At 39.3% G+C, this 22,201-nt stretch overlaps 1 protein-coding gene and 1 long non-coding RNA gene across 5 annotated transcripts in view; one reads left to right on the top strand and one right to left on the bottom strand.

The window, feature by feature from the left end:
- Positions 1–22,201, bottom strand: part of PTPRR (protein tyrosine phosphatase receptor type R) — a 237,516-nt gene that overhangs the window by 122,460 nt on the left and 92,855 nt on the right. Inside the window, exon 1 of one of the 2 annotated variants that reach the window (XM_045184746.3) lies at positions 4,947–5,064. The exons of the other annotated variant lie outside the window; for it this stretch is intronic. The gene's annotated coding sequence lies outside the window, so the exon portion shown is untranslated. Of the gene's footprint in view, positions 1–4,946; positions 5,065–22,201 lie in introns of those variants that run through there. 2 annotated transcript variants of the gene reach the window in all.
- The window catches only part of LOC123478282 (uncharacterized), a 56,454-nt gene that overhangs the window by 22,808 nt on the left and 11,445 nt on the right, over positions 1–22,201 (top strand). Inside the window, exon 3 of one of the 3 annotated variants that reach the window (XR_006653447.2) lies at positions 2,162–2,624. The exons of 1 other annotated variant lie outside the window; for it this stretch is intronic. This is a non-coding gene — a long non-coding RNA (uncharacterized lncRNA). Of the gene's footprint in view, positions 1–371; positions 448–2,161; positions 2,625–22,201 lie in introns of those variants that run through there. One more of the 3 variants, XR_006653448.2, reaches the window with a different exon arrangement.

Raw genomic sequence — 22,201 nt, 5'->3', positions numbered from 1 at the left:
GATTATTCATAAACTAAACTTAACGTGCCACCAGTGTACACTGAGGCTTTTAGGGAGTGAGGAAGTGAGGGGATAATGAAGAAACAGGGAGAACACCAAGACTAATTTTTACTGAGAACAAAAGAGGAACGAAGGGTAAATAGAAAAACCTTTTTCACCGGGTGGTAAGAATTTTGACCTTTTACTACAGCAGCAGCTAGCCAGAGGACAATCTTTCTTCTTAAGGTCCTTTCACTGCAGTGAGCTACCTTACCCCTTGTAGGACATGAAATACTAATACTAGAATTTTAGTCTGAATAATGCTTTGAGAAATTTTGAAAACAATTGCAATGCCAACTTAATGCATTTTTTATATCCTTGCTCTGTTGTAGCTATGGCCTGTTAAATCCATTGATCAGCCAGCCAATTAAAACAATCCATAAGGGAGCCGAATGAATATTGGCAGTGATTAAGGAAATGTATCTAAGTTTCTTGTTTAGAAAGGTAAGACCTTGTGGACAAAGTAGACAGATATTTAGGAACTTCTCCAGTCATGAGCTCACATATGTAAAAGCTTTTGCCTGCTTTGTTTTCTAATTGCTAGGGAGACTGAAGACAAGATACAATAATTGTGTTTGTGTGTTTGGACGGTGCGCGTCGGTAAGCAAGTAACAAGTAAGAAAACTTTGCCACACTATAACGTAACAGTGAAGAGCGCGGGTTATAGAGTAAGAAAGACCTGGATTTAGTCCTGGACTGAGTGGACTTGGTTAAATGATTAACTCTGTCTGAGCCTCCGTTTCCTCTCCTGTCACTTGGGGATTGTGACAGCAGGCCTCTCATAGGGCTTCTGAGAATTACATGAGTTAGCAGACACACGAGTAAAACAGCTAAAACCGGCAGATAAAAAGTGCCCCATAAACTTTGCTTATCAATATGAATTTACTATATGTTAATGGTAAAAACAATTGATGAAGTAACCTGCTTGTCTGTATATTCAGTACCAAGGGCAACTGAGTAGCAACTTGGTCGATTAGATGAGGCCCTTTGCTTAGTTGCTGGAACAGTAATCATATCAAGGCACTGAGGAGAGGCCCCCTTGAATTTCCCGTGTTTACATTGACTGGTTGTTAATACCTATCAAGGAGTTTCAGCCACAAGTCAATCAGGAAATCGAGGTCAGTGAAAAAAGCAACGGTTAAAACATTTTGGTTTTGCTGAAATGATATAATTTTTGGAGAGAATATATATTTGAGGCTTGAGATCAAAATGGCCCATTTTAGGCATGTTCTTTGATTTCAGAATCTCTGCTTCCATTTTCTCCCGACCTGGCCCTTTCAAAGCAAATTTCAAATTCTGCAGAAGACTGTAAATATTGAATTAAATTCATATTCATCATCCTTTTCCTCTTTTCTCTTTACTACTACAAATTAAATATTAATATTGAAACAGTTAAATTTAGTGAGTTAGATTAGACCCTACGCATTTAAAGTGCTTGTTATAACCTAGTTTTCTCCATTTCATTAATTTTTCATCTCTATTTTAATGTTACCACTTAATTAGTGTTCCTTTTTATATCCCCTAGTAACTTTTTTTTGTAAAACACCTTCTCTTTTGCCTTTAAAGACTCCTAATTTTTAGCAATTAAGTAAAGAACATTTATACTTTGTTTTGAAGACTTTAAATTCTATGTAATTTGGACTGAGCCCCCATCCTTAGGATCTTTTTTTAAAAAATCATGAGATGGTGAAGGTCTTGACTTTTTAAAGTATAAATTCACTGGAGGAAATAAAGCTTCCATAAATTATAAAATAACATTTTATATACTTTCATGATACTACCATTCTTATACTTTGTGATTTTGTATCTATTTATACTTACGAAAACATTTTTACAAAACTTACAAACATATCTATGAATAAAATAGAAGAAAGTAGAGGTTTAATACAAAGTTCTTCAGAGACAGGAGGGAAAAAAATCACGATTTAACCACAAATAGATATTATCCTGGGTACAGTAAACAAATATAATAGCAAGTTACTTGCTTTTCACAGTTTTCAAGTCTCCTTATTATATGTTCGAGTCAATAGAAATTTCCACATTCATCTTCCTGATTATATGTTCTACCTCGTACTGAATGTTATTTCTTCCCTGTTGTTCTTATTCCTGTGTTCTCTCTCAGTCTGCCTCCAATTGCCACCTCCCTCCCCTTCCTTCAGCGTTTCTCATGCTGGAGGCAGAGCGCTGCAGCCCAAAATCGGAGCCGAAAGTGGCTGGAATTGGGGCCAGGCAGCAACCCCGCGTGGACAAAAGCCCAAGGCTCAGGCGAGCGCTGCCTGGAAAACGAGGTCAGGCAAATTCAGGTTTCTCCATCCGGCCTGATCAAGATAACAAGACTCGAGTCATCCCAGCCCAGCGAGACCACTCCATTCACACTGCTTTTCTGAAAGGACAGAAGAGACATCTGACTCCCGCCCTATTCAGGAAGAACTGAGACCAAACTAACCTCTAAGTGGCCTTGAGGGGTCCTTGGAAATAGATGTCCAAGGGTAAAGTCATAACCCTTCCACTCCCCGGGCACTTTGCTTTCAAGTCAGAAACTGGTATTGTATCCCAAGCCATCAATATGTAAATACCACTTTAAAAAATAAAGGAATTAACAACCCTTACAGGCCCCTGGGTGCTCCCTTTTATCAATCAGCAGGAATATAGTCTTTTGGGAATTTCAACTCTCTGCGCAAATGCTTGAGCCGTGAGGCGGCAGAGAGCCCACACAGGGCCCACACTGGCGTGAGGCGGTCTGACCTCAGGGCGGGGTGGGGGCGTCTACCGCTCCAAGGAAGGGAGTCACCAGTTTGGTTTATTTCGATTCTCTCCGTGAACTAGTTTATGTTTCCCTTCAACGACTGCAGTAGGGTTCTGGTTTTCATGCTTCTGGTGAACTACCCAATTCTCTAAGGAACAGGATCAAATAAAATGAGTTTACTGGCCTGCATTTTAGAGATGAAAATAAACACTCTATGATTTAGTGTCCTTTCAATGTTTATTCTCGGGAATCTTGACTTTTCTATCACAGTGGGAATTAACAATTTTCTGCATAACTAAAGATGTATAAAGATGGAATGTGGAATAAGTTTTGGTCAATGATTTTGCGGTTTAAGTCGTCTGCAGAAAGAGCAAAATAATAAGCATATATTTTTCCACAATGTGTTATTTTAGTGATCAGTGCCCTGAGGACAACGCCGGTTCTGGAAAAGAAAGACTCTGAGTGATGTTGTCTGCAGCGCAGCTGCAATGGGCCGCGTGACTGTGCCAGTTCGTCCTGTTCTGACTTCTCAGCCTTCCCAGCACACCCTTGTTTTTCTTTTAGCATGATTGGGGCCACAGCAGCAGGGTCGCTGTATCTCTGATCTAATTATTAAATTGTTAGATAGAAGTCCACGGGTTGATGAGAAAAACAAAGGAGACTATATATAGCTTATTCCTCCTTGTTACAGCTAAATGTAGAAATGCCTAATGTCATATAACACAATCCAACATCAATTATCAATTGAGTAACTCATGCTGGCAATTTAAACAGATATATTTAAGACCGTGGAAGCTGTAGGGGAAGATATTTTGGTGTGGAAAATTGACAAGCCACCTCTTTCTTAAGACTCGTCCTGTTAAAACAGATTTATCCACTGGACATTAAAAGAAAAATCACTGAAAACTTTCATTTCTCTTTATTCTAAAATTTTGCCGTTAAACCCTAGAATCCTGCTATGAAATTACTGCCAGCGTATCATTTGGCATTATTATTTGCTCATATGTCACACTAGAGATATGCTAAGAAAATCCGACAGCCTTATATTTTGTGGCAAATAGAGATTGACTTCTTGGATCAAATGATATATTTGGGCCATCTTGATTACTGTTTTCTTCAATATTGAATCAGACAGGAAGTTAATCCAATTTTATTATTAAGATGGATGAAAACACTAGATGCACTATTTTTGACATTGTTATTCATCATCACGGACCACAGATAATATCAGAATTTTTTAACTCTGTATCAACACCAGAACTACTATATATTTTTAACACACGAACTAACAAACTTCTTATTTTTAATCTTCATATGCCCAGGACTTCACACAATGCCCAGGACGCAGATGGAAACCAATATGTATTTTTGAAACAAACCTAAGTGAAATAAGCATTTTGTGAGGGTTTTCACCTGAGGATAGCACTTTCTGTGCAGAAAGTTTCTGTAATTCTGTACGGAATTATGTATGAGCTCATACATAATTCTTAATGAGAGCCATTCACCCTTACAAGGACAGCAAGCTTTAGTAGTAAGGCTCCTGGTTTACTGGTGGAACACAATGAGGCAGAAGTCCCTGGCTGAGAATTAGTTCAGGGTGTCTCCTGTCACGACCTTTGGGTTATTGGTCCTGCACATCCGATCACCGTGGGAGACACTGACTAGTCTGTTAGTGAAGGCTGTGTGCAAAGGCAGGGTCCCCAAGATACCATTATCATAAAAATGTCCAGATTTAGTGATTTAGCCCACTATAACTTCTCCTTTTCTTTCCTAGTTATCATAAATGCAAGCGGTCATCTTTTCCCCAATGTCACTGTGGGAAGTAGACCAAACGAAACACAGAAGGTAACTGCTCCACCCAATATCTTTTATAAAAACTCTCAGTTTTGTCCAAACGAATGCATTTGTAAATCCATTCTCTGTAGGATACAAACAAATTTTACAAGAAACTTCTTAGGATTGTGGTAGGCTCTTTACTGTTTAGAGATTTTGAATTAATTGCATAGTGTTTTCTTTTAATTTCAAATTCTGAGGCTAAAGATATTTCCCTAGACAGCACAAAGATTCTCTGCTGACTCACATATATGCACAGATGAACAGATACAGACATAAATGTCCTCCTAACCTCACACTGTCAATGTCATAGAAGATTCTCTCTTACCTGTTTGGAAATTGACTGGGTGTTGTGATGAGTTCGACTTCCATCTGTCCTCTTCTTTGTGTTATTTCCTCACCATAGCAAGCTGGGTTAATCATAAAGCTTTCTAAGCTCAGCGCTGAGATGAAGCCTCATGTAGTCACCTGAGGGTAGCTGCCTGGTACTATTTCTAGAGACATTGCTGATCCCAGGTCTACTGTAGCAGCCTGTGCATTCCCAAGGGATAACCCAGGTGCTTGCTGTTTCGACAGTTTACTAGAATTGAAATTCATGGGGATTTTTTTCCCCCATAGTAATTAACAAAACTGTAAGAAGAGAACTACGTGGGCTATAGATAAGGTGTTTCATGAAAGATTTTTTTTCTTTCTGCCTTTAAAAAATTATACGTTCACAAGGTACTTTTATGATAAATACAAAGTTCTTCTAAAAGCTCCACTATTCCCTCCAGAATGTTCCTACTCTGTGCCAGGCATGTAATAGATAGTTCAACCCTCACCACGATTTAGAAAGCAGGGATTATGATTCATCTGTTTATTAATGGGAAATTAAAGTCTTTTAAGCAAAGCCCAAGTAATGAATCTGGGATTCAAATACAAGTTGGTCTGATTCCATAATTGGTAATTTTTCTCTCTCTACGGCATATGCACACCATTAAGCTATAACAAAGAGGGATTTTAGATAAATGATTACTGTGATTATTATTAGTAATAAAACATTTGGTCTAAAAGAATATGAGGGAATCAAGACAATTAAACATGATCTCTGTCTTTAAGGAGCTAATAGCCTGTTAGTATAAGGGTAGTTGAAACACTTCAGGGATTCCATAAACTATGGCGTCAAAGTATGTGTCATAACTCCAGCAAGACTGCAGTACAACTTAACCATTTATACATTGCTGGCGGCCTGGCAAATTGATCTTTTAAAGCAATGGGGCACTGTCAGGAGTCTTAAACATGTTCATGATCTTTAACCCAGTAATTTCCCACCCACACATTTCTTTTAAGGAAACAGTATCAATGAATAAAAATATAAATGGACACAAAAATTTACCTTGCAACATTACAGTAAAACATCAGAAGCAACTCACATGAACATCAGTGTAAAAAGATAAGTAAACTATGGGATTTCAAGGGGAGGTGACTATTTTCTAATTCTCCCTTTCCTGTTTTATAAGTTCATCTCTGTTGGGTTTTTCTAATCTGTCTTCAAATGTGCTGTAATATTTCTCATATTAAAATAAAATCCAAACAAACCAAAAGACTTCCTTATCTAGTGATCCTCTCTTTTTGTTAAATCTCGTTTCAAACAATGGTCTCAAAGAATTGTCCATATTCACTGTTTCTAACTCCTCTCCTCCACCTCCCATTCTCCCTGTATTGGTGCCTGCTACACTAAGCCGAGACTGCTACATCCAATGGCGCGTTCTGCCTTCATCTTGCTTGACCTATGAGCAGCCTTTGACACAGATGATTCCTTCTTTCTCCCTGATATTCTTTCCTGACCAGGCTTGCAGGATGCCATGCTATCTTAGTTTTGCTTTTCACTCATGGCCACTCCTGTTCAAGTCTCCTGTGCTTATTTATCTTTGTCTTTCTGACCTCTCTACATTGGGGGGGCCCTATCCTCAACTCTGTCTCTTCTTTTTTTTCTGAAGCACAATCTCAAACTAATCAAGACCTCACTCTCAGAACTCAAGACTTGTATATCCAGTTGCATACTTGACATACCCACTTAGGTGCCTAACCTGATCTTGTCTACACTCTTGATTCCTACCCTACCCACTTCAACCCCAAATCTGTTACTCCTTCAATTTTCATCCTCTTCATAACTGCAATCTTTCATGTGCTCAGTTAAAAAACCAGGAGTCATTTTTCTCTCCTTCTTTTCTCTCATGTCCACAATTGGCAAACCCTTTGATCAAAATTGAGAAGACCACTTCTCACCACCTCCACCATTACCACCCTAACTCCCATAGGCTCTCACTGGAGCCATGTGACAGCTTCCTAATTGGTTTGCCCCTTTTCACTCTGCCTCCTACAGTTTATTTTCTGCACAAAGCCAGAGTAATTTTTTTAAACCATAAGTTAGATCACATTAGTACTCTCCTCAAACCCTCCAGAGGCCTTACCTGGTCTCCCTAACAGCATTTTCCCTCCCCATCTGCATCCCTCCTCAGTCACCATCTTCTATTACTCTTCCCCTTATTTTACTCCTCTGTGTTCTGGTCCTCGCTGCTCTTGAAACACAGCAAGTTCCCTCTGCCCTCAGGGCCTTTGCATTTGCTGTCTCGTTGTTAGGAACCCTCTTTCTGAGTTGTCTGCCAGGCTGAAGTCCTCATTTCACTCAGGTCTTTCTACTCAAACTCAATGTTCTCAGAGGTGCCTTCCCTAACCAGACTATTTTAATGCATCATCTTGCCTGACACTCTCTGCCTCCTTACCCTGCTTTAATTTTTATTTCCTCAGCATTTTTCAATATTGATACAGAATTCTCCCTACTAGAAGGTATATTCAAGACAACAGGGATATTGGCTATTTTGTTTATTGATGATCCATGGAGCCTAAGACAATGCCTGGCTTATGGCAGAAGCTGAATAAATATTTTTTGAATGAATAAGTAAAGCAGGTATATAATTTGATATTAGGTGAAATAGCCATAATGACTTCACTCATATGTGAAATATAATGAACAAAGTGAACTAACAATGAAAATGGGGGCAGACTCATAGATGGAGAGCAGATGACAGCTATTGGAGCAGGGAGGTGAGGCGGTAGAGAGATTGAGCAAAAAGGAAAAAGGACTCAGGGACATGGACAACAGTGTGGGGATTGCAGAAGGGTGGAGGTATACGGGACTAAAGGGTAATGGAAAAAATACAATAAAAATAAATGTACCTGGAAAAAAAAGCTGTATAGTTGACATACATAATGAAAAGTATGTATACTTTATAACCACAAGAATACATGAAGTAATGCAAAGACATTAAAATAATTGTGAGTAATGGTTTTTGAATAAAATGTTTTAGATCTTTAAAATATAAGATACTGTGTATATCAGGGAAATGATACCAATTGACAGTTACAGAGCGTGCTGTTGCTGTTCTTGAGAAATGACTAGTTTCAACCACATATCTCAGAGGAAAAATAACCACGGTGATTTCAGAGTGAATTCCACTCGTGTACCCTTGGACATGCTCTCTCATTCAGGGCAGTATTCCGGTTAAGTGCAACAATTCAGAGGCAGATGGTCTGGGCCTGAGGCATAGCTCCTCCACCTAATAGCTAGATGACTTTGGGTTAGTTACTTAACCTCTGTCAAGGTCAGTGGTTTTTTTAAGGTTTTAGAGCAGTTTTAGGATCACAGCAAAATTGCGTAGAAGCTACAGAGCTTTCCCATTTACCTCGACCCCACACGTGCATCCCCTCCCCCACTATCAGCATCCTCTACCAGAGTGGTGTATTTATTATAACTGATGAACTTACAATGACACGTTATAAACACCTAAAGTCAATAGTTGACATTAGGGTTCACTTTCGGGGTTGTACATTCTATGGGTTTGGATAAATGTGTAATAATATATATCTACCATTATGGTATTATAGAATATTTTCACTTGTCTAAAAAATCCTCTGTGCTCCATGTATCAATCCCTCTGTTCTCCCTAACCCCTGGCAGTCACTGATCGTTTTACTCTCTCTAAAGTTTGCCTTCTCCATAGGGTCCTAGAGTTGGAATCACAGTTTTCAGATTAGCTTTTTTCACTTAGTAGTATGAATTTATGTTTCTTCCATGTCTTTTCACGGCTTGATAGCTCATTTCTTTTTAGCATTGAATAACATTGCATTGTCTGGATAAACCAAAATTTATTGAGCTGTTCACCTATTAAAGGATACCTTGGTTACTTCCAAGTTTTGGCAACTATGAGTGAAGCTGCTATAAACATCCATGTGGAGGTTTCATGTTCAAGGTCAGTTTCTTGCACCTACCTTGGAGGGGTGTTGAGGGGATTAATTGAGATAAAGCTTCTAAGATGTTCAGCCTGCTGTCTGGAACCTAGTATATATTCAGTAAATGTTACCATTCATTATTTTGTCATCATTTTGAAGTTGGGCAGATATTTTTGCTTCCATTTCACAGATAAGGAAACCAAAATTCACAACAACAACCAATAAGTGGCAGAACCAGGGCTCGTAACCAGGCTTTCTTACTATAAACTCCAGTGTTCTATTATGTCAGGTGGCTGTTCGGCTGCAGGCAAGCAAAGGCTAGACTCCCTCAGCTTCATATGGAAAATGATGCTTTGTCTCTTGGTGAACTTGTCCATCATATATCTTGTTCATTATTTATTTATTTATCCTCCCCTGAGTATACTTTTTCATTGCTTTCAGAGAGAGAGGATGAGAGAGAGAAACATCGAGGGGCTGCCTCCCGTACCTGCCCTGACCGGAGATGGAACAAGCAATCTAGGGATGTGCCCTGGCTGACAATCAATCCTGCAACCTTCTGGTTGTGGGACGACACTCCCACCAAGTGAGCCACACTGGCTAGGGCTCCGTCACGTATCTTATTTAAATCAAACTTTACACTGAATTTTGTGTACAGACTAACTCCCATATTATGTCACAAGATAATTATATTTCCTTATTACAGAAGTATTTACAGTGTTTGAAGGGATAAGGGAGAGGAGAGTACTTAGTTCAGCCAGATATGTTGTCTCTAGCTCACCTAATAGGCACAAGATAGAGATTCTGGAATCCAACATGGAATTTAAAGAATTCACATGTAATCACATTATTGAAAAATCTCTTATGAAAGGTATTTTCTAAGAAGCTTAGTTGCCAAAAAATATGGAACTTATATGAGGATAACCATGGCTTGAACTAATGGTGCGTCTACTTGGGGATGCAGGAAATCATAAGTAGAAGATCTACAATAAAAACTATGTGTTTGTTTACATGAGCGATTATGGAGCTTCTTAGGGAGAAACCATATGCTTAGAGAAATGAAGTTTGGGCGGCAAAAGAGGGACTTAATTCCAATGGACTTGAGTGAAATGGGAGAGGAGGAACGAGGGATGTAGGTCTAGACTTGCACCAGAACTCTGGGGAAATCAAACCTAAAATTAAAAAAATATATCATTTTGGGCACATAGATAACCAAGGAACATACAAGAATGACAGAAGAAAGGCGGGAGAGGAATTCCCTTCCTTTGGTGCTGTGCAGAGCAGAGCTTCGGCCCACAGAGGGATTGGGCTAATCAGGACACATGGGTCCTTGATGAGGAGACAGAGCAGCTATCAGAGAACAGGATCCTCAATGCAGGAATCAATGGCATTAGCATCAAACCTGGAAGCCTGGATACAAACACAGGCAGATATCAACACTGTCAACAGTTTTGGGAATTTTGAGGCACAGGTTACCCCAGGCCAAGTGTTTCCAGGAAGCAAGGCTAGCAGATTATTCTCTTACATGTCTTGGAAACACACTCACGAATACTCACACACACACAAACTGTGCTCATGAGAAAGTAGATGTCTCTAGAGGTTCTTGGCAAATGATGTTAGGGTGGAAGAATCGAAGAAGGCTGGAGATCTGGAGACGGTCAGTGTTTATGTGAGTGGGGAGGTGGGAGCCAGGGAGATTGATTGCCAGTCATCTCGGCTATGAGCCAGTCTTACCACCACACTCGAATGGCGCTGGCAATACGGGCTTCTTCTGACCTTGGGGTTGGCGTGTACTCCAACACGCTGTTCTCTTCGTCACTCTTCAACTGCCTCACGTTTTCTCATCATTCAGGTCTCAGTTTTAGATAACCCTTCCTCGGGGGTTCATTTGTTATACGCCCCACCCCCCCGATTTAAATTAAATTAAATTTATTACACCCTAGGTTGAAATTCTTTCTAACTATGATGGTTATTATAAAGTAGCATTGGAAGAAAGTTCAAGTAAATAATCAGGACATTGAAATAGTTTCAGGACAGAATAATGAGAGATGAGATCAATCTTTGATGTTTCCCTAACAAGCCATGATAAAAATTTCCCAGTCATCTAGAATAAAGTAACAAAGTCTCATTCCTTGGATATATAAGAATAAATTCACGTTTGTTATTAACTCATCAGAATTCCTCTGACTATATTATTTTTTCAATTTTATATTACCATATGATAAAGATATAGCGGCACCACTCACTATTCATACACTTTGTTAGAGCGTGTATATAACTTCTGTTTGCGCTATGTGAAACTAAAGAAATATGTGAGTGCCTCATTCATTACTCCCTGTACCACAAACACAATGACGAAGTCTCATGATTTATTAACATCAGCAGAATCATTCTTGATATAAAAAGGAGACAAAAATCTTAAATATTTCTGGTTATCACATGTTTCTTATCTGATGTGCTCTCTTTATGGGGTTCCAGTTTGGAGTACTGCCAGCTGTCATGTATTTGGAGGAAGGCAATTGCTAAATAAAAAATTCTCAAAAATAGTGTGCCATGTCCTATGTATTCAAAATGTATTTAGTAGATTTTGAATAACAGGTAGTCTGTCTCCCATTTTACCTGAACATCTTGACATAGGCACAATAAAAGTGAGTTTATGCGAACCTCCCCAGAGTATACAGACTTTTTTTTTGCATTACAGCTTTCCTAAGCTTGTAAACAAACATTGACTCTATCGCTGTGAATTAGATCTTACCAAGTGCCAGCTCACTCCTTTAAGGCAAAATAATTCCCGCCCTGGCCATCTGGCAAGTTGGTTAGGAGGAGGCATTTGGACAAATGTAAATTGTCACATGTTCCATAGGTGTCTCTTGTGACTGCAAAGGGAGGACACCCTGGGAGGGCAGATTTCATGACGGTCTCTGGGTGTGTCTGTGAGGGTGTCTCTGGGTGAGATTATCATTTGAGTTGACTGACTGAGTAAAGCAGATTGCCCTGCTTAATGTGGGCGGGCCTCCTCCAGTCCACTGAAGGTCTGAACAGAATGGAAAGGCTGAGTGAGAGAGATTAGCTCTCTCTGTTGATCTGTTCTCATGCTGAGACATTGGTCATCTCCAGCTTTAGGACCAAAACTTGAACTGCAATTTACAACATTGGCTCACTTGGTTCTTGGGTCTTCAGACTCATTGGAACCATTGGTTCTTCTGGTTCTCCAGCTTATTGGCTACAGATCTTGTAACTTCTTAGCCTCCATAACTATCTGAGTCAATCCCTTTTAATAAATCATTCTCTCTCTCTCTCTCTCTCTCTCTCCATATACACACACACACACTGTGTGTGTGTCTCTATTGGTTATGTCTCTCTGAACAACCCAAACTAATACAACCATCTAATAATACTGACAATCTGATGCTGATAACAAACAGTTTTTTTTTCAAATATATTATGATTAAATTTTTCCTTCTCCTACATTCTCCTTGTATTTGTAGAAAGTTTTGGCTTCCATCCTATAGATATGAGGATAAAAACAGATGGTGTGGGGGTGTAGCAGAGTAGATTGTGGTTACCAAATTGAGAGAATATTTATCAGAAACACAAGAGCCAGTGTATCTTTTGTCCACACTGCTGAACAGAATACTTGTACAACTCAAATAATTATCATCCTCTACTTTAGCTCCCTTATCTGTTAGAAAAGAAAAAATATTAGATTATATAGAGTTCTCATTAAAATGAATAATAGTTCTAAAAGAATTATTGAATTACTCATACAAGCAACACCAGCTTAAAACAGCTGTCTTTGCAAACATAATTTGTTAAATTAATACAACTTTATAAAGAGTAATATTTCCACAGATGTCCTTTCATGACTCATAAAAGACTGTGTCGTTGACTCCATTTAGGCAATGAGAGCAAATTATATTGAGGAGAGTTGTGTGTAAGTCATATTTTGTGAGATTTTTTTTTTTTTTTTAATTTAAGAGAGGGAGAGAAACATCAATTTGTGGTTGCCTCTTGAGCGCCCCCTACTGGGTATCTGGTCCACAACCCAGGCATGTGCCCTAACTGGGAATTGAACTGGTGACCCTTTGGTTTGCAGGCCTGTGCTCAATCCACTGAGCCACACCAGCCAGGACATTTTGTGAGATTTTAATTGATGTGTAGTTATGAGAATTAGGTACATGATACAACAGTTAAAATGGCTTTGTGTAATCATGGCAATGATGGGACAGTGGTTTGTGATTAATTCCAATGTACTGCTATACTGTTTGCAAACATCAGTTAGTTAATAATTGAGAAACAAGGCATGTTAAAGCAATGGGATCTTACAGTTTATGTTTTTCTATCTCTCTCAATATAAGCATGCATTTACCAAACTCAGAGCAAGGCGGCTTCCCATCTGAGGTTACAGATACTGGGAAACCAAAGTCTAGACCCAGGCTTTCAAACTTCCATGCCAGGAATCCTCTCTCTTTGCTTGCTCCACTTATAATCAGTGTCTATATTTCAAGATACAGTTTTTCAATATATGATTCTGCGAGAACATAATTTAGTAACTACTTTCAGCACTGAATAAAATTTCTTCCAATGTGGTGTTTTGGAAATTTCTTAATTTAAAAAAATTAGGCCTGAAATGGCAATATGAATGTAGCTTTGGGTCTACAAACGTCAGAGTGACCTAATTCAACTCATAAGAAGAACGAGTGTTTGGGTGAGCTATCATGCACATTTGGTTGATAATATATTCTGTCAGAGAGTAAAAGCCTAATTTAGTAAGGCTAAACTGTTAATTTTGTCTTCAAAACCAAAATTGAAAAATAATATCCTATATTTCAAAAGTAGGTATGACTTGAGGTGATTTTGTGTTGCCCATGAAGCACTTGCTGCCGGCCTGTGTGCCACAGAGATTGGTTGTGTTAATTGCTGTTACATCCTCAGAATTCCCATAGCACCTCCTTCTGGCTAAGGGAGTCCAGTGCCTGACTCTGGGCATGGAGATCTAGCCCCTTCAGATCACAGAGACAAGAACTGTGGGGCAATAACTGCAAGAAGCATCCTTGGAGGATGCCAGGTCAATACCAAGTTCAGATTCTAGAGTTTGATGCCAAATCTAAATGGAAACACCAGGAAGCAGTAAATTGAAGTAAACAGAGACCAACAGGTACTCCACAAACATGTGAGTTTGGAAGCTTGTAGAAGATAACTGGGAAGATTTCACTGGGCCACAGGATTGGAACTTTCTATTCAGATCCCATGGACTGTAATGCGGGAATTCTGGGCTGAGGCTAAGAAGACAATAATGCCCATGGAGAAATTAGTGAAATCGTGCATAAGTAAAATAAGGAAAAGATAGTGTCTGAGTCAAGAGCAATTTTCTATTATTCCCTATCACCTATCAGAAGATAGATGTCACCTATCATAGAGAGAGTTCCTCTCTCTATGTGCAATTGAGTCATTTCTGCATATTCAATAAGGAAACATCATAGCATTGACAATCATTCCGGAGAACTATTTATCACCCCTCTTCCTGACCGTTGCTAAACTCTGCGTGTGTGTGCTCACACATTTACATGCATGTCAGGGGCAAGTGGCAGGTGGGGTGCAAAATATAAGAAGGCACTTACTCGGGGTGGAGTTAAGGTCAAGTATTTGGCATTTTGGGGATTAGAATCAGATAGTCTATGTGCATGCTTCTGACAGCGAGTGTCTGCTTACATTTTGTGCCTTTGGTGTCTCTCTGCTTCCCGCTAGTCTTGGCTGTGTGTGTGCCCACCCGTGCTTGTAACTATGGGTCTTTAATCTCTTGTTATGCTCTTGCTAGTTAGGTTGGTTAGGGATATTTGTTTTAGCGTTTGAAGATCTCTGATGTTAGCCACTTACATAAGAAGTAAACTTACCCACACTTCAGAGCAATACTTATATGAATATCCATACACAGGAAGTTAACAACAGAAATGGGACTGGAATCAGTCTGCTTCTTCATTCCCTGCTTCCACAACACCGCCCACTGTGCTCACATCCACAGCGGACTGCTGACAGCTGTGATGAATGTGTGAACACGCTGGGAACCACAGGCTACCGCACTAATGTTGGTAAAAACTGAAGATTCAAGATGATTGCTTTTCCAAAAAGAAAGCTCTCACTTTATTTTTTTGGTCATTGTGAACATTTCAAAAAATAGTATAAAGCAAAAAAAAATGAGGATCATTCATAGATTCACTAAAAGGCAACAAGTAATATTTTATGTATCTCTCTCCAGGCTTATTTTCTAACATACAAACAAGATATTACTTATTGTTTTTTAAAAGAAGTAGGTATATGCTCTCTATAATGTTGTCCTTTTGTTCTCACTTAACGCATGCCATTTTCTCAGTCAAAATATGGGTTTACCTTATCATTATATAAATATTTTAAAAGTTATGTAATTAATCCTTATCAAGGACATGTACTTGTTTTCTGTTTTGTCCTATAACATTATACGTGTCACTTTCTTAGAATTCATAGAATTGGAATTACTGAGTCTCAATCCATGATTTGTTGATGGACTTGATAATTTTGCCAAGTTGCCCTGCAGGGAGGTGGTACGAAGCGCATTTCCGCGAGCAGGTTGCACACAGCTGGCTGCCTGTTCGCAGGACTCATGCTTTTCTGTTTCAGAAAAGCCCATTCATTATACATTTCTACTGCTGCCCTGTGTCATTGCTCGCTTTTATTTCTAGAGCCATGAAACGCCAAAATCAATTAATTTAGACATTCATTTATTTTTCCAATGTTTACCGTGCACATGGCAAGTTTTAACTATGATGGAAGAAAATGTGAATGAGATAGAGTCTTTGCCCTCAAAACTTATATAAATTTGATAAACAGTATCAAGCAATCCAAGACACTGGCTTTAATCCCCACAACAACCAAAGAGGGTGGGTGATGCCTTTACTGTTTCCATTGCATAGATGAGGAAACTGAGGTGCGTTGCTTCAGTACTCTGGAAACTGTGCTGTTAACCACTATGGTACCATGTCTTAAAGATACACATAAATAGCTCTAAAATTAGAAAAACTATGTGGTAAGATTGTGTCTGTAGGTCCTGACCAGAAACAGAAGGTGGAATGTAATGGTACTGAAGAAAAACTTTACATGGTAACAGAGAGACCCTGAAGTGCTGATGCGGTCTCTCCCCAGGTAGTAGGCACTGAACCTGTAGTTCTGGCCTCCTCAGACCCGGTAGGTGTCTCGCTCCCACAGGCCTGAGTTGGCCAACGAATTAACGTGACTTCCTGAAGGACAAGGGCGACCCTGGGGAGCTCCGTGCACTCACTGGCCTCCTAATCCTGTGTATTCCCTGGCGCTGTGTGACTGCCTGTTCGGGAGTCATATGCGATGAAAGCCTTGAACTGAGGCTTGCCATCAGTTTCCAGACTGAATCTAGACTGGCAGTTCTTAAATATGATAATACATAGCTCAGAAAAGGGTTACGGTGATCAGAGATGATTCCACTCCATCTCCTGGGGGGAAGGGCCTTGATGGACAGAACTTCGGTTTGGAAGGGGATAGGGAGAACACTTCTGTAGAAACCACAGCAAGTGGTATCATACGGATATAGAAAGAGGGTGTTGTGTGTGTGTGTGTGGTGGTGGGGTGATAAGAAATGTACTTTTGCCAAAGGTATTGACACACATGTAGGGTATAATGATAGGAAAGAATGAACAAGCAAGCAGACCAGGTGTAATTATCAAGAGCCTCTATTGTCAGCCTATGGAGTTTGATTATGATTTTGTAGGTCCTGGGAAACCACTGAAAGTTAAACTATTTAGTAGAGCAATGAGAGTCCTGTATAAGTGAATCTCAAAATCCCTTTGTTACGTCCTCAGCACACAGCTTCCCTACCAGCACATCACTCTCTTAGGTCTAGACATCCCAGACGACTGCTTGCTCATTCTCAACACGCCATGCCATTTTGTACCCCCTTGTCTTTCCTTTGCTTAGTATGTTCTGAATTGTTCTGTAGCCCCCAACTCCTTCATTAAATCGGAAGTCCTTAAAGTCCCAGCCTGAGTGCTGCTGGCATGATATCTTTCTCCCAGATCAGAAATCACTCTTTTCCTCCCCTGCAGCAGACTTGTTTCTGCCTTGCTCAGTTGGTCTTTGCAGTGATGTTACTGGGAGACTGATTCAACAGCAATTCCCAAGTCCTTTTTGTTCTCCCTTGCTGCCTCCTGGGGTTGGAAAAACGAAGTACTCATTTCTGCAGCCCTCCTTACAGGTAACTGTGGTCACAGGGCACAATTCTGATAAGTGTGCAGGACATATATAGGAAGCTTATGTTTCTTTATAGAAGAGACAAGCACCAGAGAGTAGCTCTCTGCCTCCTTCTCATTTCTGCTTTGAACACTGACGTGATGCTCAGAGACGTGGCAGCTACCTTGTAACCATGAGGTGGCAGGAACAAGGCTGGAAGGCACACGCCAAGGACAGCACAGCCAGGGGATGGAACGCTGTTGAAATACTGCCTTTGACTCAGACTGCTCATCTGTAGATTTCTTCATGTGAGTAATTACAATTATTTATTGCATGAGCCTCTGTTAATTGAATTTTCTGCTTCTTGCTGCTAAAGGCATTCACGATGAATACAATCTGCTTGCTCATCTTTATCACTGGATTATAAGTTTTTGGTTCAACATATTCTAAATTCTTTGATGGAAAGTTTCAAATATCATCATCTTTGTATTTACTTTTTTATTGCTTGAACTCTCAATGAAGGCAGAATTGATGAATATGGTTTATATACCGTCAGTGTAATCAGCTACGAGTGAGAGGGAGAAACTAAACTTAACAGCTAAATACACACTACTCGTCCTATTTTCTTTAAAGATATTCTGTAAAACCCATTTTTAGGTTTTAATATTTTTCCTTATTGATATATTATCTAATCTGGACAAAGCTGAACACAATGTTAGTGAGCCATTTACCGAATTCTTTAGGTGAACTCCAGAACAGAAGGCACATTAGTAATTTGTTTGTGTGAGATACCACACAGGAGAAGACGGACAGCCAGCAGCAGTCCTGTCAACACAGCCGGACTTTTCCCAGGATGTCGTCACACGTCACTGTCACTCCCTATTTGGACGGTTCCCCTACAATACAAGACGCTGAGCATCCACTACCCTGACAGTATTTGCAGCAGTCTGTCCCAAGAAAAACTTCATCTGAAATTAAAAAGTAATTGCTGTGATTGAATGGGAGGATTCGAAGCACATACAGTCCCTGGAATTTATTTTGTAGAAGTCAGTTATCAAATGCCAAGTGGTAAAACTGTCCAATATACTTTCTACCATTGAGTAGTAGCATTAAAAATAACTAGTCTTTAAGAATGTAGACATAACATCATTATTTCCATAGAGGTTTTCCCCCTTATTTTCTAGGTATGTGTTAAAATCAGTGGTAAAGGGTCAGTATGTATTAACCTCTTTTAGAATGACCATCTAATTTTTTTAAAAAAATATAAATAATCTTTATTATATTTTTCCATTACCATTTAGTCCCCTTACACCTCCTCCCCCACACAATCCCCACACTGTTGTCCATGTCCATGAGTCCTTGTTCCTCTTTGCTCAATCCCTCCACCCCTAACAACCCCTCCACCCACAAAGTGTCATCTGTTCTCCATCTATGGGTTTGTCTCTGTTCTGCTTGTTAGTTCAGTTTATTACATTCCACATATGGGTGGAATCATGTGGTACTTGTCTTTCTCTGACTGGCTTATTTCACTTAGCATAACGTTCTTCAGTTCCATCCATACTGTTGCAAAGGGTAAAATTTTCTTCTTTTTTTATGGCTGAGGAGAATTCCATTGTGTAAATGTTCCATAGTTGTTTTATCCACTCATCTACTGATGGACCCTTGAGCTGCTTCCATAACTTAGCAATCGTAAATAATGCTGCAATGAACATAGGAGTGCTTATGTTCTTTTGAATTAGTGTTTTGGGTTCCTTTGTATATATTCTCAGAAGTGGGATCATTGGGTCAAAAGGCAGTTACATTTTTAGTTTTTTGAGACATCTCCATACTGCTTTCCACAGAGGCTTCACCAATCTGCAATCCCACCAACAGTACGATAGTGTTTCCCTTTCCCCACATCCTCACCAGCACTTGTTGTTTGTTGATTTGTTGATGATGGCCATTCTGACAGGTGTGAGATGGTATATCACTGTGGTTTTAATTGAATCTCTCTGATGATTAGTGACATTGAGCATCTTTTCATATGTCTATTAGCCATCTGCATGTCCTCTTTGGACAAGTGTCTATTCAGGTCTTTGTCTTTTTTTAAATTGGGATGTTTGGTTTTTTTGGTGTTGGGTTTTGTAAATGCTTTATAAGTACTTTATAAGTTTTGGATATTAACCCCTTACTAGATGTATTGGCGAATACGTTCTCCCAAGAATGACCATGTAATTTTTTAACAATTACTTAAGCTTTAAAAGACCACTTTCTTGAATATTGAATTAATTCAATAAAACTGTTCTTATGTATAGGTATGAAATCTATACCAAAAAATTAATGTTGCCTGAAAGTGCTCACTGAGAAAACATTTCTCTGGTAAATGCATTTGGAATTTAAGTAGTTTCTCAGCTAGAACTAGAATGTGATGGGCAGACAATATCTGGCATTTTAAATGACACTAAAAATCTTAGTGTCATGCATATTTCTTTTTCCTTAACAAATAGCATAATTATGTGTTTGTCTTTCACAGAAAGACAAAAGTTCTCTGAACCAGTGAGCTTTAAGACCTCCTCAGTGAGAAAAGCAGACCTAATTGAAATGCATTATGGCAATTCCGTGACTGCATACTTGTCAGCGTTAACTAGGGCCTAACTGATTATTCTTCCGAAGGGTGACGCATATTAGTGAATGGTGATGGAGTGTCCAACAGAACCTCAGTGTGCCCTTGGGTGTCACTGTGATTTGTCAGTGACAGTGAGGACGGGAGGATGAAGATTCGCTGTAATAAAGTTTTATATCAATAAAAATACAAGATGAAAATGGTATCTTCAGCATAGATGTTAGATATTTGCATTTGACGGACACAACTGCAGCCTCTGAGCCAACATGATGCTGACAAGGAGAAGCTCTTCTGAAACAGCATTTTCATGGGACACTGCTATGAACTGGCAGGTGCCTACAAAACATGATACCAACATCTTCATTTTGTCAGAAATTCAGTAAACATGTCCCCAAATATGAAATTCGTCAGGTAGCTTGAAGAGCAAAATAAGTACAGAGGTTATGTTCCTAGTCTAGAAGATTAAATAAGTTTCAGTATTCACTTTCTAATTAACTTATGTGATTTGGGCAGGGAAACCCCTGCCTACAAAATGTTCAAAAGTAAATGCTACAGCTGTTAAATAAGTGCTCCCAGTTGAACAATATGTTAGGTAGAGGTTGACCTCCATGCAAAACACAGCAGAATTCTTAGCCTGTCATCCTGGGCAATTCTGGTCTCCAGGCCACTTTCACTGTATATTTCCAGATAACCCAAACAAATATAACTTGTGCTGGATATTTGTGATTATTAAAAGCAATAATAAATATTTACTGAACATTTTGAATACACTAGTTCACTGAATTTTCCCACACCCTTATGCAGCAGGTCCCATTGCCATGTCCACTCTGCCAATGAGGATACTACAGATGAAGAGCAGGGAGGTCAAGGACTTACTCAAGGTTAAATAGCTGTAAACAGGGGACATAAGGCTCAATTCTACTGCTAGAACACTCATTATCCATTACAGAGCCCTGTAAAGTAGAGACTTTGCCTAATTCTAAAGCAGCAAATAGAGCAAAACTTTAATGGTTTCATTTAGCATTTACTAGTATTTACATCCAGATTTTCCTGTTTCTAAAATACTACTTCATTTTAGTATTTCAGCTCACTTTACTCGGGTCAAGAACCCTGTAGAAGATACACTGTCCCACTGGTAGGGATTGTCAAAGAGCCCTCTTTGTCTCTCTATCGTGTTTTAAGAAGTTTAAAATCCTGCTTTTTCTCTTTGCCAGTTGACCTTCTTGACACCTTTCTTCTATTCCTCTCTCCAGTTAGGGGGCCACAAAATCCCAGAGGCGTCAGGCGAGAAGAGTAGCTCACAGTACTGTAAGATGTCGTTCTGAATGCCGATAGAATTGCACAAGAGACCTGGGCAGTGGAGCTGGTGGGAACCAGTTCGGCACTGCATGATGCATTGCCACGGGCGCCCATGTTGCCCTCCAAAAGGCAAGCTTTAGAGATACATCAGTGTAAATCGTTCCAGAACATGAAGGTTTTATGAAACATTAACACTGATTTACTACCCCAGGTGGACTACTTGTGAAAGTGACTGACTCTCTAAAGTGCTTTAAGAGAAGAGAGAAAGAAAAATCTATATGCCAACTCCATTTAGTCCCCCAAAGAATAGGTTTATTTCTCTGCCACATGATCACCTCTAATAATATCACAGCGCTTTTAGAAAGGATGGATATGATTTCCCTAACCCACATCTCTCATCTGAGAAACTGCAATAACAACTAACTATTAATGACAAGAGGAAAATAAGCTCCCCCCCCCCCCCCGGCAATCTGTCACAATGAGCTCAGTTAGTAGCTTGAAAAGCAATTCAGTGTGTTTCTGTCAGAAGGATATCATCTCAGGGGTAAGAAACACACACCCTTCAGAAAAGTGCCCTTTTCATAGATAAAACTAGAGCTACATGGTTTTTATATTATTATTATTATAGATGCATTTCACTTTCATAAATCAAGGACAGATTTAAAATTTAACTAACTAGAGTCAGCGATGAGAAAATTATTCCCCCTCCTTTCTGGTTCTTTAAAATCAACCTCTAGTTTAATTACTGGATTATTTAGATAATCTCTTTTTTTAATCAATGTTTGATTAATTTTAAGTTCTATAATCTGAGGAAAAGAATCTCAGTACATTCTTTGAAATAATTTATTGCACTTTGGATTGTCTCAAAATCATGTTTGAGAATCACTGATTAGGTGATGCCTTAACTTTTAAACATATGCAGCAAAAACTAAGCTTTTCATCTTTCTGCCCAAGCACATAAATCCATCATCCTGTTCATGGCATTGTTTATTGAGATGTCATCTCCTCGACCTATTTTCTTTCCAAAATATTGATATTCAATGTATAAAAAACCCTTAGAATTAAATGAAGACTATACTCTCTTGACAAAGCCTTCTAGAGAACAAAGGATAATTTTACAATTGACCCACCACAAGTCCTTTGGGAAATCATCTGAAAACTCTGCTTGTCTCAAGGTGGGC

The sequence above is a fragment of the Desmodus rotundus genome, chromosome 3 (genome assembly GCF_022682495.2).
Source record: "Desmodus rotundus isolate HL8 chromosome 3, HLdesRot8A.1, whole genome shotgun sequence".
Classification (NCBI taxonomy): Eukaryota; Metazoa; Chordata; class Mammalia; order Chiroptera; family Phyllostomidae; genus Desmodus; species Desmodus rotundus.
The sequence above is the reverse complement of the archived record's forward strand: the minus strand, read 5'-3'. Positions and strand labels throughout refer to the sequence as shown.